The sequence below is a fragment of the Ornithorhynchus anatinus genome, chromosome 2 (assembly GCF_004115215.2).
Source record: "Ornithorhynchus anatinus isolate Pmale09 chromosome 2, mOrnAna1.pri.v4, whole genome shotgun sequence".
NCBI lineage: Eukaryota > Metazoa > Chordata > Mammalia > Monotremata > Ornithorhynchidae > Ornithorhynchus > Ornithorhynchus anatinus.
The window spans coordinates 17,077,220-17,093,021 of NC_041729.1; the positions used below are offsets into that span (position 1 = coordinate 17,077,220).

At 46.3% G+C, this 15,802-nt stretch overlaps 1 protein-coding gene and 1 long non-coding RNA gene across 8 annotated transcripts in view; one reads left to right on the plus strand and one right to left on the minus strand.

Annotated features, from left to right (window-relative positions):
- Positions 1 to 15,802, plus strand: part of PITPNM2 (phosphatidylinositol transfer protein membrane associated 2) — a 191,892-nt gene continuing 176,090 nt past the window's right edge. For 5 of the 7 annotated variants that reach the window (XM_029051992.1, XM_029052050.1, XM_029052041.1 and 2 more), the window contains exon 1: positions 1 to 111. The gene's annotated coding sequence lies outside the window, so the exon portion shown is untranslated. Of the gene's footprint in view, positions 112 to 10,407; positions 10,587 to 15,802 lie in introns of those variants that run through there. The other 2 variants (XM_029051998.2, XM_029052005.2) reach the window with 2 other exon arrangements.
- On the minus strand, positions 5,015 to 10,302 carry LOC114806616. The gene is made up of 2 exons (XR_003754673.2): positions 10,146 to 10,302; positions 5,015 to 5,366 (listed from the first exon to the last, which is right to left on the minus strand). It is a non-coding gene; the product is annotated as an uncharacterized LOC114806616 (long non-coding RNA).

A 15,802-nucleotide genomic window follows, 5' to 3' on the forward strand; every position in this document is an offset into this window, starting at 1 on the left:
CCCTTCTCTCTTTCCCTTAATCTTCTCTTTCCTTTCCCCTCTCCCCCCTTTCCTCTCTCCCTCTCTCTGTCCCGGTGGGCGGACCTGTGCTGGGCCAAGGAGCCGAGGCAGGTAAGTCGCTGAGCGGTGGAGCGGGGGGTCGGTTGGGCGGGCAACGAGTGGGGCCGCGGGGGGTCGGGCCGGCCCGGGCCACTTCCACTCTACCCGCCGCCGCGTCCCCGGCCGGCCACAGGGGGGCGCCACGGGCTCGCCTTGCTTCCTCCTCCTCCTCCTCCTCCTCCTCCCTCTTCCTCCTCCTCCTCCTCCGGCCCGAGTGCGGGAATGCCCCCAACGCTGCCCCCAACGCTGCCCCCAACGCTGCCCCCAACGCTGCCCCCAACGCTGCCCCCAACGCTCGGGGTGCACGGAGGAAGCCTCCCTGCAGCGCCGAGCTCGCCCGGAGCTGCAGCATAACTAGCCGTCCCTCCCCCAGCCCGGGACCCGCCGGGGTCAGGCTCCCGCCCCTGCTTCTCCTCCCTTCCCCGCGCCAGGTAGTGGAGGAGGAGGAGGAGGAGGCGGCCGGAGTCAGCCCGCGATTGAGCGCCAACAGGAACAGGAACCGGGGCGGGAACCCGGAGCGGGGGCAGCACGTGCGCCGGGGCTGCAGCTGCCGGAGCCCCGACCCCCACCCCCACCCCCACCCCCCCGAGCATGGAGCGGTCGGGAGCCTAGGACGCCTCCGCCGCCGTCGGCGGGGACTCTGCAATTGGGAGCCGGCCGGGGCGGAGGGCAACTGGCATCCGGCAGCAGAGCAGCTGCAGGAGCCAGGGGAGCTGCAGGAGGAGCTGCAGGAGGAGCTGCAGGAGCCAGGGGAGCTGCAGGAGGAGCTGCAGGAGCCAGGGGAGTTGCAGGAGCTGCAGCAGGCTCCGCCGCAGCCGGTGCGGGGCCCTCGGCCCGAGCGACGGCGGGCTCGGCCTCGGCCTCGGCCTCGGGCCCGGACCGGACAACGGCCGGAGGAGGAGGAGCCGGAGGCGGGGGCGGCCCCGGCCCCGAGGGTCCCGGTCCCGTCCCGTCCCGTCCCGTCCGGTCCGCGGGCGGAGGTGAGTGGCCGCTCGGCGGGAAGGGACGGCGCGGCAGCATCCGCACTACCCCCCGGCACTGCGAGGGAGCCCTGCCAGCCCCTCGCCGGCTGTGGGGCTGTGGGGGGCGGGGGGGGGGGCCTTGTCGTGGAAGGGCAGGATCATCCAGCATCTGCCCCCATCTCGCCCTCTGAGGCTCCTTCATTCAAGCGTATTTATCGAGCGCTTACTCTGTGCAGAGCACTGGACTAAGCGCTTGGAATGCACAATTGGGCAACAGAGACAATCCCTGCCCAATAAAGGGCTCACAGTCCAAACGGGGGAGACAGAAAAACAAGACAAGGTTAGAAGGGGCAGGCTACCTGTTGCCCCCACCCCCCACCCGACCCCCCCTGAAAAAATAGCTCCAAACCATGCACGCCCATCCTTCTAGCTCCTGGCCCCCCAAGATTCCACCTTTCTTTTCCCCCAAGCCCTCCTCTCCCATTCTTAACCTGCCGCCAGCCTTCCTCCCCCTCCCTGGTTCCCCCCTTGCTCCCCCTGTTAGCTGTTCCCGCAGAAAGGAGGATGGTTTTCAGGGAGACTCATGAGGGCGGGATTCCCTCTCCATCCTCCCCTTCTCATCTCACTCCTTGTCTTCCCCTCCCAGCCGAGCTAAGAAGGAAGCAGCCGCCTTCCTGAGAACCTGGGATGCTTCAGGCAGGGACCTGGAAGATCCATAGCCTTACCCAGGCCCTCCCACGGGAGCCCGATCAGATCCAGGATCCCCATTTGGGAATTCCAGCCATAGAAACGTTTCCCTTTGTGTCCCGTGTCTTCCAGCCACCTTCTCATCTAGGGGAGTGGGGGGGGGGGGGGGGTCCCATCTTAATGCCTGCAGTGACAGGCCTTCCCCACAAATGATATGTTCTGAGCCCGAGTCTTAACAGACTGGGGTGTTGAATGCCACCAGTGAAGAACAAGCTGTATCAGTACACATCCCTTGTGGTTGTTCAGCTTTGAGTGGTGAGAGCTCTGGTTCTTACCCAGTCTGCATAAACATGTTTTATTGTAAAAAAAAAAATCCCCAATGGTAAGACTGTGGGTCATGCCCAGTATCCTGGGCAGAGCCAATAGGGTTAAAATCTCTGTTCTTTGTCCCAGAATGTAAAGGGGTGTGTGTGTGAGAGAGAGAGAAATGTTGACTCAAAAATAATTTCCTTAAGTTCCCCCCACAGTGAATGGATTTTACAGTTCAGTGTACCGGATACCTGGTGCATTCCTATTTTCCCCCTTGCTTTACTTCCCTTCATCTCATTGTTACTTGAGTAGAGTGATGATATGAGGTAGCATATATAAACAAGAGAGACATGGCACCAAAAAAATGCACTTAGCAGGAAAATATAAAAATTGAGTTCGTAAGCCTGTGGTGCCGGTGAGTCACTGCCCAGTTCCGGGTCTGTCATGCTAATTTCAGCCAGCGTGGCCCCAGTTTGGCCCCAGTTGTGATGAAAACTTGTGAAACCGTTTACTCAGAAGATTCTTGTTGATTTGTAGATGACCTCCAACCCCAATGTACTCTCCCGGAATGACGGGGTGTTACACAGACCTGATAAGAGCAGGCAAATATTCCTTTTCCTGGAATACTTGGAGTTTGTCTCTGCCTATCTCACTATTGCCTGTCTCCATCTCTCTTCTGTCTGTCCCTGTCTTTCACTCTGGCTTTTTTTTGAGGGAGGGGTGAGGAGAGGGATGTGAAATGTACTGCCAGCATAAGGTGTCAGATTGACAAGTCTAACATCTTTTATTTACACACCCTTTGTGTTTGGGGGTGTGCCAAAGCTAGTCTTCTGGGTTTACTTTCTGAATTCCTCCCCAGGTGTGTTTCTGCTGATAGTGGGGTAGCTGCTGCCACCAATCAAAATCCTGAGAGTTTTCAGAAGTCAGACTGAGGAAAGATCTTTTAGGATACCAGTGACTGGGTTTTGTTTTTTCCTTCCCCTTCAAAAACTCATCCAACTTTTCTCCCCCAACCTTGCTTTTTCCCTGCATCCCCATGCGGAGCAGGGACTGTGTCCAATCTGACTTTGTTGTATCTACCTTAATGCTTAGTACAGTTCTCGGCATATAGTAAACTCTTAAATACCTCAATGATGATGCTCTGTACCTCCCCCACTGTCCTTCTGTACTATTTTCACTCTGTCCCTGAACCCGCTAACGGCCCCCAACACACACTGCCATCCCTGGTCAGTATTTCTCTCCCCTCTCCTCCACCCCCTGGCCCATGTCTCCTAATCAATCCCACAATAAACATGTCATTTTCATCAATTCTGTGGAGGTCTCTTTCGGCCTGGATAGATGAGGACAGGTTTGGCACTATCACGGTACATACTGTCATCATGAGTGGGCATTCATTCCTACCCCAGGGTTTAGTATGGCATCTGACACATAGTAAGCACTAAACAAATGCTATAAAAAAAATAGAAACCAAGCACCCTAGGAACCTGGACTGGATTCCTGCTAAGTCACTCAACTCCCATTGAAGGACTTGCTTGCTCCAATTCTTCTTTGTCCTTCTTCCTCCCCACTCCCAGCCCTAACTAGCCCCTGCCCAGTTTCCTGCACCTCCCTCCCACTGCAGGAGTTGAGAGCTCTAAGGCTCTAAGCAGGGAGAGGATTACAATTCTGTCTGTCTCTTCATGTGTGATTAGGTAGGGACCCTCTCCTTTGGCCTTAGAGGGCACCGGGATGAATTGAAGAGGAACAAACAGAGTGATTTTGCTGAGCATGAGATGCCTTTTACCTGGATTGTGAATTGCCCTTCCACCTTGGCTATAAACATGTGGCCTAGGTGCACAAAAGCACTTTTTGGTCTTTTGTCTGAAGTAGAAAGAGAGGAGGAGGAGGAAACTGAGGTAACAGGAAGGTAAGGATTTTGGGGTTCATAGAGAAGATTTTTCACAGGCTCAATATTAGATTAGAGTTTGCAGTCCTCAGTTTTCTGTGTTAGCTCACTGAACCACTTCTCTCTGTTTCCTTAGTGAAACTTGCCTAGAAAACCTTTTCTGCTGGAAGAGTCCCTGCTGAAAAGGCTGAATTTTTTTAGTGTGAAGTGTAGACTTTACATCATCAAGAATCTGTATTTGAAGGCCATCTGTTAAAAAGACCCTTTTCCTGTGGAAGAGCTGATAGCTATAGTTTTAGTGGGCTTCATTTTAAAGAGTCAATATTGATTGTCTTGGGAATGTGAGACACCGTTTTCTTATAACGAAATATTAATAATACTCGTGTTAGCATTCTTACGTTTTTATATTTGGTTCCTTGCTGTTTTCCTAAAGCAGTGTGGTAGCTATCTAGAACTCCAGTTTCCTCACAATCCCTACAGATAGCTTTAACTCCTCCATGACTTAACTCTTATTACACAACTGTGTTTCTGGGAGAGATCATAGGCTGAGAAGGAAGGGATGGTGTGGAGTTTCTGTTTTAAAAACAGGCCCTTCAGGAAGAGGTTTTGGATGGAGATGTGATGTTGGATAAACCTAAGGTGAATGGAATCCCATCACTTACCCTAGCATCAGTCTCACTCTGGAACAGGTCACCAAGCTATAAGAAGGCCCCTCTTGGTTCAGGCTAATCAAATCCTAATCTTTGTTGCCATTAGATCTCTTTTCTAGGTCTCTCTAGACTGTAAGTGCATTGTGGACAGAGGACGTGTCCACCCACTCTATTATATTCTTCCAAGTGCTTAGTACAGTGCTCTACACACAGTAAGCATTCAATAAAAATGATTAATTCACTGATTCATTTGTGCTAAAAGTTCTTTTTCGCAAATTAATTTGGGAAGGTTTCTTCTGAACTTCAAGTTAATAATGCAGATTTTTCTCTCCCCCTGCCTTTTTTTTTCCATTAGTTGTGTCCCTGGTGGTAAACTTTTCTTTTTCTAAATTTGTTATATTTTCCTTCTCTGACCAACTTTGTTTTTGAGGGTCAAGTAGAATCATGGTTTTAATCGCTGAGTCTTTTTAGAGCTTTAGCTTCCAGTCTTTTTCCATAATGAGTTTCTAGTGGTGTTTTCTGTATCCTGATTGTGGTGTGCTTTTCTGTGATTCAAGTATTGTGTTGGCATCCCCTGCTGCTGTAATAGATCCTCGCTGTGTGTTAAATACAGGCATTCTGGTTACTTTATAGCTGACTAATTTGGAGACTTGGCTGTTGCTCTGCGTTAAAGTCGTGCGTGTGATGACCTGTGTCAGAAGTGGGAAAAGACCGCTCCTTCTGAAGACCGAGTAGCTGCTCCCTTCCAGGAATGCTGCTTTGTGTTCAGTCTCCCTGCAAAGGAATTGGAAGCAAATGAATATACCTCAGGGAGTGGAAATAAATGCCCTGATAAATTTTTCCATAAGTCCACAGCTTTCAGGAAGTCTAACCGATGGCTGGGGAACGGGTCCTGTCCGTTTAATTAAAAGTATTGCTAATGCTGGCTTAAGGAAGCTATGTTAAATGGTTTCATTTGTCTCCTCTAGCCTCTTAATGACCTTCCTATTCTTGGCAGTTACTTTCTGTAAGTGTTGATTTTCATTATTGTTAAATTTTGTAACTTGGAAAGTTTTCCTCTTGGATAATTAAAAATAGACATACTCCACTTAGGAACTGCACAGATGTGAGCCCGGGCTAAAGAAGTTCGGAGGAAGTCAGGGAGAGAGATGTTTTTGGATGAGGTGGCGGGACTTGGAACAAGGCAATCAAATTCACTGGTCACCCTGTTTGAAACAATTACTTTACGTTTATTTTGGGTTTCCTGCTTGCAGCTTATTTTACTTGGTTCATCAGTGTTGTGCAGCTAACTGTCCAAACATTTCTTATGGTTTAACCATCTGGTTGGTGGGAGTCCTTCAGACTTTCTAGCCTTAGTAACTACCAGTTTAAAGGCGATCTGTCTTATGTGTTGTAGAACAGAACACTTAAACACCATTAACAATAGAAATCTCAAAAATTGTAAAAGCGTTTGTACTTGTTTAGCTATCAATTTGATGTGCGCAGCCTTTCCAAGACTTTGTATTTTTTTATGTGACATTTCCCTTCACTGCAAAATTTTTAAATAGCTTATTTAACTGGTCCAGAACACGATTTTTATTAACCTAGCACGTAAGTGATCTCACTAATTTATATTTTATTGTGACATGGCGTATGCATTTTGTTAGAGTAGTGGGTTATACATTTGACAAATTGCTAGGTTTGGTATGCTGCTGAGCTTAAACGTTCCAGACTGTAGTAAAAAAGGGTTAGCTGCTATTTCGGTCCAGAACCGTAGATGACTCAGTGTATTGTCATGACTTCATGGTAATTACTGCCTAGTTATGTTTTAGAACCAGTACAGTCCGTTCTGCCATCCATACAAAAAAGTTTCCACAGTCTCCCCCCATTTTGACTATCTTATCACCTCATCCTGCCCCATGTAGTAACCACCGCTCTGATTTCTATATACACATGTGGCTTTATTGCCTTCCTTTGATCCTTTCCTATTTTCAGTGATCTTATGCTTTTAGAAAGTCATTTAATGAGCAGTGGAAAGTAGTTTTTCCCTCTTTGTTTTTTCAGGGGATGGGGGAAAATGTCTGTATTTTTAAGGTGTCTTACAGATGTTGGAAGAGGTACTCAGCCTCAGTAACTCTATGAGAAAGTACTTAATTCCTTGTGATCATTGTTATCGTTAGATGGTTATTAGGCCAAGTTTTGATCCTATCTGATTAATCCTCCCAGCTAACCTGGTGCATATGAGTGAGTGTGTGTGTGTGTGTGTGTTTGTGTGTGTTTGTGTGTGTGTTTGTGGGGTGGGGGAGGAGAGGGGTTGCAGGCAGTAAATGGCAGATTTCATTAACCGTACAGTTACATGGCATTGGTAATACCCTGTATGTCAGAGGGAGAATGTGGGATTTTCTTAGCCTGTCTAAAATTTTTACTTAGAGAAGGAAGATTTATATATCACCTTTTTTTCTTTAAAGGGTCTCTGATAGATGTGAAAATCCTAAGTAGGAAAACAGAAAATGGTAGTGTCACAAAGTGAAACTAATTAATTTAATTGTCCTCCTGAAACTTAAGTGTAAAAAGAAAATAAATAACATAAACAGTGAATTGGTTATGCAGGGAAGGGATTGGGAGAAGAAACAGAAAGGGGAAAAATCATCTAGTCGTCCACATTTTTCACGGGCTGCTTGTTCTGTGTGTAGGTTGTTCAGACCCAAACTGGCTTCTCTTCGGTTCTCCTCTTGCTGTCTGCGCCTTTTGCCATTTCCCTGTTCATTAACATCTCCACCACAGGGTGGGTGGGGAAATGAAAGGACATGAAACCTAAGTCTGTTTTACTCTGCATTGTCAATTCTGATAATTTGGTCTGGGAGGAGATTGGAACCGTTGGTTTAAAATGAGGGTTTTAGAAGATCTGTGGATTTTGAAGTGGGTGTTGTTATTTCTCCATCTGAAAATTTCCCCTTCCTGACCTTCTTTCCTGTTGTAATTAGACTTTGTAATAATGCAATACCACAAATGAGGATTTTGGAAGATTTGTGGATTTTGATAAATAATTTTTTTTATTTTTCACAAATATTTCCCAAATGGGTATTTTTATTTTGCTGAAGAATTAGCCTTTCCTACCTTCCTTCCTTTTGTAATTAGAATTCATAATAGTGCAAGAACACAAGTATAAATACCAAAGAAGTGTACTGTACTTAACAATTTTCAATTATCTCAGCCTATGATTTTGGAGAGTCAAGAACTGGCAGCTTTTCTAATATTTTCAGTTATTCCAACCTAAGGGAAAGTTAATATCTATGTTTATTAGTACCTTGATTAAAAGTTGAGTTTGCAGTGCCAGGTCGGTGGCCCTGCCATTTAAGTTTTAATCTCATGGGTAATGTGCCTTTAAGTTGCCTGTAGTGTTGTTTTTATTTTTCCAAGGAGACCCAAGTCAGAAGTTCCCAAGTTTTTCCATTCTGGATCACATTGAACTCATAAACTGCCAGGGAGCATAATTGTTGGTTTCCCATGTTTGATGCTGTGGCATTTCAGGGGGAAATGTCATCATTTGCCCTTGCCAGGTCCTTCTGGACTCATAATCAGGGCACACATATACTTGGCATGTGCAAACACACTCAGGAGTACCCATATGTAGGAAAATCCAACACGGCAGAGTCCTAGATGCCTATGTGTGGGCCAATGAGAGGTGTTGCTTTGAAGCCATTGTTTTTGGGTCTAGATTCCCAGGTCTTTGACTTTTCTAGTCAAGTCAAAGGGAAACCCACCAAGTATAGCTTGTCTGTCATTTTGATGCCTCCACCCCACTTGCTCCCCTACCGCAAGAACCCCCACTCCCTTTTCGCTCCACCTTCAAAATGGAAAGTCGGCATCTTAAGAGCCCATGTGTCAAGATCCACCCTGAGGCAGTGTCGTTAAAGTCAGTTATGTGCCTGGTGCCTAAAACTGAGCTCGAGACAGACTAAGAAAGGTGCTAGATAAAACCAAGAGCAGACTAGGACTTCCAAACTCTTGGGGAGAAAAAGCAACATCAAAACCCCATACTAGAAGGGCAGCCTGTAGACTGTGAGCTCGCTGTGGGCAGGGAACCTGCCTCCCAAATGTGTTTTAGTGTGCTCTCCAAGTGCTTAGTACAATGCCGTGTGAGCACTCAATAAGTATCATTATGAAGGGGATGTTGAAGGCAAGATTAATTGGTGGAAAGTGCAAGCCTCATCACTTGGATTTATATACTCCATTTCTCTCCTTCACCCTCTCCGATCTGACTTCCACCCCCTTGTTTTCACTGAAACTGTCCTCCTTGTTGCCAGATCCAGCGGTCTCTATTCCATCCTAATCCTTCTCAACCTCTCAAGCTGCCTTTGACACTTTTGACCCACTTCTTCTCCTGGAAACATGATCTGACCTTGGCTTCACTGACATTGTCCTCTCTTGGTTCTCCTCCTAACTCTCCCTTTTCAGTGTTTTTCCCCAACTTCTGTCCCTCCCACCCCCTAACTGCGGGAGTCCTTCTGGGCTCAGTTCTGGGTCCCCTTCTATTTTTCATCTACACCTGCTATTGCGGAAAACTCATTCACTACCTTGGAGAACTCATTTGCTCTTAACTATTATCTTTTGGCTTCATCTATCATCTCTGCAGATGATTTCCAAATCTACATCTCCAGCCCTGATCTCTCTCTTTGCAGTCTTGTATTTCCTCTTGCCTGCAGGACATCTCTACTTGGATGTCCCACTGACATCTCAAACTTAACATCCAAAACACAAGTTCTCATCTTCCCACCCAAAACCTGTCCTCCCCATGATTTTTCCATCAGCACCACCATCCTCCCATCTCACAAGGGATTACCCATCCACCTCTGCATCAAACTCCTTATCATCAGGTTTAAAGCACTTAATCGCCTTGCCTCCTCCTATCTTACCTTGCTGATTTCCAACTACAGCCTAACCCACACACTTTGCTTCTTGAATTCCAGCCTTCTCACTGTACCTTGATATCGTCTATCTCACTGCTGACCTCTTGCCCACATCCTGTCTCTGGCCCGTGGCTCCCTCCCTCATCGTATCTGATCACTCTCTCCACCTTCCAAGCTTTGTTAAAAGCACATCTCCAAGAGGCCTTCCCTTACTAAGCCCTCATTTCCCCTACTTCCTCTCCCTTCTGCACTGCCCTTGGATTTGTTCCCTTTATTCACCCCTCCCTCAGCCCCACAGCACTTATGTTCATATCAATAATTTATTTTCACATCTCTCTCCCCCTCTAGACTATACGCTCCTTGTGGGCAGGAAACATGCCTACCAAATCTGTTATATTGCACTCTCCCAGGCACCTAGTGCGGTGTTCTGCACAAAGCAAGCGCTCAATAAATTTGGTCGACTGATAGGCCTATCTTTGCACTTTTCTGGTTCCTCCTACCTGTAACTTATTTGAATGTCTGTCTCTTCACCTCAGCCCATATTGTGAGATCCCTGAAGACAGGGATCTTGTCTACTAATTTTACTGTACTCTTCCAAGCAATTAGTAGAGTGGTCCCCACACAGTAAGTGCTCAATAAAGACCTTTGATTATTGGAGAAGTACCTTGTGTGAAATTATCTGGCAATCGGAGAGGTGGAAGGGCCAGGGAGCGATTCTAAGCAGCAGGTTGTGTGTGGCGCAATGAGGACTAAGGAGCTTGCTGTGAAGTGGCACTTTAGCCACTCCCCCTGAGCCCTCAAGAAAGGGTGTGTGTCGGTGGCAGTGTTCTCTGTACAGAGTGTGTACACCACAGTGTTCCGTACACAATGCCTCTCGGAATCGCACCCCATGAAGAACAGGGGTTAGGCCTAGATGTCAGCAGGAGCCCCGGCTCAAAGACACCTTATGGAGTCAAAATGTCTTTCCCAGAAAGGACCCCTGAAAGGCCTCCTTGGATGATGTGAAGGGGAGGCAGATTCCCCGGATACAGTCTTGGCCCACCCATTCCACTTGGGCCTCTCCTCTCCCGCAGGGTGAGTCATCAGGAAGTCTGTCTGGAATTCAGTAAGTCACACTTACTTCGTTAGGCTAATTAACTTCAAATGTGAATTAGCTCCATGAGCCGACTTATGAAATCCATTATGGGGCTGTGGCCAGTTAAAATGCAATGATGCTTGAGAAACTGCTGTAGATTTTCATATTTGCCAATTAAACACTTTTAATTATTAATTTAGAGCTGGGTGACTAATAGCAAATTACATCTATCATGTTTCATTTGAGGATTTTAACAGAGTTCTAAATAAGCAGTCTAAAGACTGATAGACTCTACCGGGCATTTAAAGGTTGGGGTAAGGGGAATGGGCTGTGGTTGCGGGATTGGATTTGCCGGGGATTTCATTCAGATTTTCTGTGGAAGAGCCTGGCACATTGGCAGGCAGTCACCACTGGTATTTACTAAGCTCTTACTCTGTGCAAAGTAGCATACTTAGCGTTTGGGATAGTACAGTAATAATAATAATAATAGTAATAATTGTGGTATTTGTTAAGCACTTTGTGTCAGGCACTATACTAAGCACTGGGGTGGATACAAGCAAATCAGGTTGAACATAGTACCTATCCCACATCAGGCTCACAGTTTCAATCCCCATTTTATAGATGAGATAACCAAGACACAGAGAAGTGAAGTGGCTTGCCCAAGGTCACACAGCAGACAAGTGGAGGAGCCAAGATTAAAATCCAGGTTTTTCTGGTTCCCAGTCCTGTGCTCTAGCCACTAGGCCAACCTGCTTCTGTGCATGGAGTCGCTTTATGAGTGAAATTGGGAGTCTAGCATGAAACAGCTGTGGGGGGTCATTCCCCCGCATTGGCCCCGAGAAGAGGCTGAGAAGCACAGTGGTTAGCTGCCAGCAGGTTGTTTGAATAACATCTGCCTATCTAATCGAATGCTCCTGCCAGAGGCTTGATGTGAGTTCTGTCTCTTATGATTTAACAAATGGAAAGATAAATACCTTTGAAAGAGCTCCACCTTGAGTGGTTTGGGAGAAGTTAGGCAAGGGTTTTAAGGGTATTGAGGAAACTCTGTCTTTCCTTTCTTTTCCTTTTTGTGAGCTGGGTGTTCATATGTGAGCTAGTCTGCTGCAGGTGGAGAAGGAAGAATGGAAAATTAATCAGGGTCCAGCTCACTCCAAGTAGCTGGCCCATTTCTAAAAGCTTGTAGAAGTGAGGTGTGGATTCATGAAATCTAGCAAGATCTTTCTCCTAAAAAGGCTCTTCTGCCTCTTTTAAGGAATGGAAAGGTTTTTCACTCGTTTTCTAGAACCATTTTTAGACCAATTTCCCTATTTAAATTGCCTTCCTCACCTGTTTTGGGTGGTTGGGCTTCAGAGACAAGGGACTCTGTGGGAGCCAAGCTCAGGGGTCCCCACTCTGGGTGCCAGCTACCTGTGCTCCGATTGCTGTTCCTGTTGTTAGAAAACTGAACTCAGATTCTCCTGGTTTGTATTCTGTCCACCTTGATGCCACCAGACTTCAGTCACTCCAGCGACTCTGGAAGCCATATGTGGAGATTTTTTTCTGTTGTTTCTGCTCATGGCTCTGTGCTTCTTGCTACTTGTGTATTCTGCTTGCTTGCATGTTTGTCCCATCCCCCCACTGCACTGTAAACTCCTCAGGGAGTTTACACCGAACCTTGTGTGTACTTTGTAACTCCTCAGAGAGGAGGGTGCTTACTGACTTTGGCTGGCTGACTGACTAACTGCCTCACTACTAATCCGTTACCCAGAAGGGCAGTGTTTAAGTAGGTGCAACCTTTCTGTCTGGTGTCCCCCGCAATACTTCAGAACCCAGTTGTCCCTGCTCCCCTCTGAGAAGGCGGGCTGCCTTGTTCCTAGGGGACTGCGCTCTTTCCTTGGCTGGCAGCAACTTTTTTTTTTCATTCCACCCAACCAAAAGAAGACTAGATCCACTAACATGGTCCCACATACATATCTGGATAAGGAAGCCAAGTAAAATTAAATAGTTAAGGGGAATATTCTCAATAGAGATGACAACTTCAGAACACAGGAACTCCTTTATTTTTGGAGAACCACAACATGGCCCTAACTGTGCAGGTGGAACTACAACAGATACAGAGGGAGTAAAATGAATCGTATTTGAGTGCATACTCTGTGCAGACAACTGTACTAAGCACTTGGGAGAGTACAGTATAACAGAGTTAGAGACGTTCCTGGCCCAAAAGGCTATTTTATCTGCCCCTGTGATGGAGCTGGACTCCTAACATCCTGAATGATCATGGGTATCTTGAGTTTACAGGTAATACTCCAGATCTTGGCCCTCCATCCAGAGTAATAGTAATAATAATGATGGTATTTGTTAAACACTTACTATGTTCCAGGCACTGTTCTAAGTACTGGGGTAGATACAAGGAAATCAGGGTAATCAGGTTTTCCCACCTGAGTCTCACAGTCTTAATCCCCATTTTACAGATGAAGTAACTGAGGCACATAGAAGTTAAGTGACTTGCCCAAAGTCACACAGCTGATCAGTGGCACAGCTGGGATTAGAACCCATGACCTCTGACTCCCAAGCCCATGTTCTTTCCACTAAGCCATGCTGCTTGGGTCTGGAAGTCAGAGGACTTGGGTTCCAATCTCAGCTCTTCCACTTGCCTGCTGTGTAACCTTGGGCAAGTCACTTAATATCTCTGTGTCTCAATTTCCTCATCTATAAAATGGGGATTAAGTTATACTCCATTCTACTTGGGCTGTGAGCCCCCAGTGGGACATACTGTGTCCAACTTGATTTATTTTTTATCTACCCCAGTGCTTAGTAACAGGGCTTGACACAGTAATAAGCATTTACCAAATGCCAAAATTATTAATTTGGTTTGATATTCAGCATTAGGGACAGTCAATTCAACCTTAAGTACCTGCTGACCCGATCTGGTAGCACTTATGAGTATATCTTTAAACTCTGTTGTTTCTCCCTGTCTGGAATGTATTTTAGTGTCCAGGTCTCTCCCCCAGCCCCCGCTATATTGCAAAGCCTTGAGGACAGGGATCTTGTCTACTTAGTTCATTGTTTGGCCCCAAGTGCTTGAACACATGGTATGAACTAAAAAAAATTCTATTGATCTGGTACTTGTGTGCATAGCTGCCTTGACACATGCCCAGTTAAGAACTGAGAGCATTTTCCTATGTCACACTAAGGTCAATTATTTGGAATATCATAGAGTGCCCCCCCAAGCTCATTTAAAATAAGCTCATTTTGGGGAGGGATCATGTTGGTTATATTGTTGTGTTGTCCAGTGCCCTGCATACAGTAAGCGCTCAGTAAATACTACTGATTGGTTGATTGCTTTTCCACTGGCATCTAGCATAAATGGTGGTACCTCCCAGCATGCCAAGTGGCATGTCCAGGACCGACCCCGTTGCCACCAGCCTGCTCTTCCAGCTGAGTGAGAGAAGGAAATGCAATAACCCCTCATTCACTCCATCGCTCTTCCTAAGAAGGAGCAGCTAACGGTTTTAAAAAGTAAGGGAATAAAGGGGTGAGAAGGCAGTCTAGCAAAGATTTGTTCTGCTTTTCTGATGTTTGTGCTGCCCGTCTCCACAGATCATGGAATGGAAAGTCCCCACCTCCCCTCTCCAGAATTTCCTTTCCATGATTATCCCTGCCTTGACAGGTGCACTCCAAAAAGTAGTCCTAGAAAGTAGAACTCTTTTGAAGTGGGGAAGGAGAAAATAAATAGGTTGAAAAACATTACCCTGAGGGGTTGCCTCCTTTGTGTTGGCCAACCCTCAACACCCCAGAGCAGGACAGGAAGAAAGAGAGAAAGCTTTGGAAAGGAACTTCTGTTTTTCACTGGGGTGTGTGTGTGTGTGTGTGTGGTGGGGGGAATTAAGGGTAGGGGGAAGGTGGTCCCTGCCATTCTCTTCACTGCTATCTTTTGACAAGTCTCGAAAATTTAGGAATACAGCAAAGGTAACATAATGATCTGATTCCCAGGTGTCAACTCAGTAGAGTCAGGTAAGTGCTTAGTACAGTGCTCTGCACATAGTAAGTGCTCAATAAATACTGTTGAATGAAGGTATTTTGGAAATCAAAGTCTCTGAATGGATTAAAGATTAGAATTAGTGGGAGGAGGAAGTTAAGGGGATAAAGGGATCCTGACATCTCACAGAGCTTGATCTCCTAACTTCTCCAGAATTATTTCCAGGTCATCTTCATGGTAAGGTAGGAATCAGTGCTCTGGTTTGCTTCCTAGATGCCCAGTTCTCAATGTATTCTTGGTTACAGAAATGAAAACCAGACAGTGGTTTGTAACCTCAAAACACTAGAGTGAGAAAGTGCTTTTCAATAAAAGGCAATTGGTGTGAGAGCTTTTCCATAATAAAGACCCAGAAATAATAAAACGTTCTTGACACCACAGACTGACCGAATTGAGGAACAGCAGCCCAGATAAAGGCTAAATCCTTTGGCATCTTTCTCCTTCCCACTACTCTCAGTTCAAAGATTCTAGCCACAGCTCAATCAGTAGTATTAAAGGAGCTCTCAGTGTGGGCAGACCTCTGTATTAAATGCTTGCCAGAGGACAGCAGAGTTAGGAGATGTGATCCCTGCTCTTAAGGAGTTTATAATCCAGTGGGGGAGAGGGAGATGGTCATTAAAATAGCAGAATAATAATAATTATGGTATTTGTTAAGCACTTACTATATGCCAGGGTGCTTACTGTATGCTGGGGTGGTTACAAGCAAATTGTGCTGGACATAGCCCCTGCCCCATGTGGGGCTCACAGTCTCAATCCCCATTTTACAGATGAGGGAACTGAGGCCCAGAGAAATGAAATGACTTTCCTAAGGTCACATAGCAGACAAGTGGGGGAGCCGGGATTAGAATGCATGATCTTCTGACTACCAGCCCCTGCTCTTTCCACTACGCCAAGCTAGACAAAGGGGATGAGTACTTGAGTGAATGCTTAAATTAAAGGGTTCCTCTGGTATATTTATTTGTTTATCTGTCTCTGTTAATGTCTGTCTCCCCCTCTGGACTCTGAGCTTGTTGTGGGCAGGAATATGTCGGTTTCTTGTTATATTGTACTCTCCCAAGTGCTTTGCCCACAGTAAGCACTCAAATACGATTGATTGAATGAATGAATATATAGGTACATAAGTGTTATGAGAAATTAGTACATATTAATACTTACACAGAACGTGTGTACATATGTACATTAGTACATATGACTGGCTAGGAGGGAGAGCACTGAATGCCTTAAATCCAAA